Here is a 3,418-nt window from a genome sequence, read left to right on the forward strand (position 1 = left end):
CCGTGATGGCGGTGCCTCAGCCCACTTGCCGCTGCGCGCGGAGCGCTAGGCAGTAGCGCGGCCGGAGTGCACGTGCTCGCAGAGCGCCGTTCGGCCAAGCCTGCCTCAGATGTTAGCTCAGATGCTGCTTTACTGACAGCTCGGTTATCCTACCTAAATCCACTAAAGACGCGAGTTTACCGCCAGGGCAGACGCTGACCGCCGCCCAGCGTCGCGCGGGCCGCGGCCCCCGGGAGACCAGCCGGGCGGCAGGTGAGCCGGGCGTGTCTCGCCGTGCCGCCACCCACGGCGGCGGCGGCGGCGTCGCCGTTAATTGTGCGTAATGAGGGCGGGCCGAGCCGGGCGGGGGCGGGGGCGGGGACCGCATTACCCGCCGCCGCGGCCACCCGCGGTCGCCGGCGCCCATCTGGAGGACCATCACAGCGGCTCCCCGGCTCCCCGCGTGGGCGACGGGCGGTGGGCGACGGTCGGCCGCGCAGTACCAGCGTGTTAGCAAACCAAATACGGTCCACTCGTGCTGAGCTTTGTGGCCACCCTACCGTTCTTCTAATGCTGCTGTCTGTGCTGACAGACGGCATACCGGTCGCTGTGAAATACTTATCATCTCATTTTAAGAAAACTGTATCCTGAAAGAAATTGTTTTTGCCCGCCTTAATCCAATATCTTCCCGCGACAAAAGATTGAATCACTTTTTTGTGCCCAGAATGAGATTTTCACTCTGCAGCGGAGTCTGCACCTTTGCAAAGGTCACGAGTTCGAGTCTCGGTCCGGCACACAGTTTTAATCTAGCAGGAAGTTTCATATCAGCGCACACTCCGCTGCAGAGTGAAAATCTCATTCTGGAAACATACCGCAGGCTGTGGCTAAGCCACGTCTCCGCAATATCCTTTCTTTCAGGAGTGCTAGTTCTGCAAGGTTCGCAGGAGAGCTTCTGTAAAGTTTGGAAGGTAGGAGACGAGGTACTGGCAGAAGTAAAGCAGTGAAGACGGGGCGTGAGTCGTGCTTGGGCAGCTCAGTTGGTAGAGCACTTGCCCTCGAAAGGCAAAGGTCCCGAGTTCGAGTCTCGGCCCGGCACACAGTTTTAATCTAGCAGGAAGTTTCACTTTTTTGTGTTTCATCATGGCTACTCTGCAGCATCAAATTAAGTAAACCAAAAGAGGAAAGGCCGCTGGACCTGATGGGATACCAGTTCGATTTTACACAGAGTACGCGAAGGAACTTGCCCCCCTTCTTGCAGCGGTGTACTGTAGGTCTCTAGAAGAGCGTAGCGTTCCAAAGGATTGGAAAAGGGCACAGGTTATCCCCGTTTTCAAGAACGGACGTCGAACAGATGTGCAGAACTATAGACCTATATCTCTAACGTCGATCAGTTGTAGAGTATTGGAACACGTATTATGTTCGAGTATAATGACTTTTCTGGAGACCAGAATTCTACTCTCTCGGATTCAGCATGGGTTCCAAAAAAGACCATCGTGTGAAACCCAGGTCGCGCTATTCGTCCACGAGACTCAGAGAGCCATAGACACGGGATCCCAGGTGGATTCCGTGTTTCTTCACTTCCTCAAGGCATTTGATACAGTTCCCCACAGTCGTTTGATGAACAAAGTACGAGCATATGGACTATCAGACCAATTGTGTGATTGGATTGAAGAGCTCCTAGATAACAGAACGTAGCACGTCATTCTCAATGGAGAGAAGTCTTTCGAAGTAAGAGTGATTTCAGGTGTGCCGCAGGGGAGTGTCATAGGACCGTTGCTATTCACAATATACATAAATGACCTTGTGGATAACATCGGAAGTTCACTGAGGCTTTTTGCGGATGATGCTGTAAAATATCGTGAGGTTATAAAATGGAAAATTGTAATGAAATGCAGGAGGATCTGCAACGAATTGACACCGGGTGCAGGGAATGGCAATTGAATCTCAATGTAGACAAGTGTAATGTGCTACGAATACGTAGAAAGAAAGATCCTTTATCGTTTAGCTACAATATCGTCGGTAAAATAGATGCCAGACTGAGATTCATTGGAAGTATCCTAAGACAATGCAGTCGAAAACAAAGGAAGTAGGTTACAGTACGCTTGTTCGCCCATTGCTTGAATACTGCTCACCGGTGTGGGATCCGTACCAGATGGGGTTGATAGAAGAGATAGAGAATATCCAACGGAGAGCAGCGAGCTTCGTTACACGATCATTAGCAATCGCGAAAGCGTTACGGAGATGGTAGATAAACTCCAGTGGAAGACTCTGCAACAGAGACGCTCAGTAGCTCGGTACGGGCTTTTGTTGAAGTTTCGAGAACATACCTTCACCGAGGAGTCAAGCAGTATATTGCTCCCTCCTTCGTATATCTCGCGAAGAGACCATGAGGATAAAATCAGAGACATTAGAGCCCACATAGAGCCATACCGACAATCTTTCTTTCCACGAACAATACGAGACTGGAATAGAAGGGAGAACCGATAGAGGTACTCAAAGTACCCTCCGTCACACACCATCAGGTGGCTTGCGGAGTATGGATGTAGATGAAGATTGCATCAAATTTTAACAATTTTGCATGTGTAAAAACAAACACAGACGAATAGAAAACTGTTAGAATCCAACCTCGGGGAAGATCAGTTTGGATTCCGTTGGAACACATGAGGCAATACTGACCCTACGACTTATCTTAGAAGCTAGATTAAGGAAAGACAAGCCTACTTTCCTAGCATTTCTAGATTTAGAGAAAGCTTTTTACAGTGTTGACTGGAATACTCTCTTTCAAATTCTGAAGGTGGCAGGGGTAAAATACAGGGAGCGAAAGGCTATTTACAATTTGTACAGAAACCCGATGGCAGTTACAAGAGTCGAGGGGCATGAAAGGGAAACAGTGGTTGCGAAGGGAGTGAGGCAGGGTTGTAGCCTATCCCCGATGTTAATCAATCTGTATATTGAGCAAGCAGTAAAGGAAACAAAAGAAAATTTCAGAGTAGGTATTAAAATCCATGGAGAAGAAATAAAAACTTTGAGGTTTGCCGATGACATTGTAATTCTGTCAGAGACAGCAAAGGACTTGGAAGAGCAGTTGAACGGAATGAACAGTGTCTTGAAAGGAGGACATAAGATGAACATCAACAAAAGCAAAACGAGGATAATGGAATGTAGTCGAATCAAATAAGGTGATGCTGAGGGAATTGGATTAGGAAATGAGACACTTAAAGCAGTAGATGATTTTTGTTATTTGGGAAGCAAAATAACTGATGATGGTCGAAGCAGAGAGTATATAAAATGTAGACTGGCAATGGCAAGGAATGTGTTTCTGAACAAGAGAAATTTGTTAACATCGAGTATAGATTTAAGCGCCAGGAAGTATTTTCTGAAAGTATTTGTATGGAGCGTAGCCATGTACAGAAGTAAAGCTCCGTCTTCAGGCCACGAG

The 3,418-nt window shown here is 48.1% G+C and overlaps 1 non-coding gene across 1 annotated transcript; it reads left to right on the plus strand.

Annotated features, from left to right (window-relative positions):
- The first annotated feature begins 1,000 nt into the window (after positions 1-1,000).
- On the plus strand, positions 1,001-1,075 carry Trnas-cga. The gene has a single exon. It is a non-coding gene; the product is annotated as a tRNA-Ser (tRNA).
- Positions 1,076-3,418: the final 2,343 nt, after the last annotated feature.

The sequence above is a fragment of the Schistocerca piceifrons genome, chromosome 4 (genome assembly GCF_021461385.2).
Source record: "Schistocerca piceifrons isolate TAMUIC-IGC-003096 chromosome 4, iqSchPice1.1, whole genome shotgun sequence".
In the NCBI taxonomy this organism is placed as follows: domain Eukaryota; kingdom Metazoa; phylum Arthropoda; class Insecta; order Orthoptera; family Acrididae; genus Schistocerca; species Schistocerca piceifrons.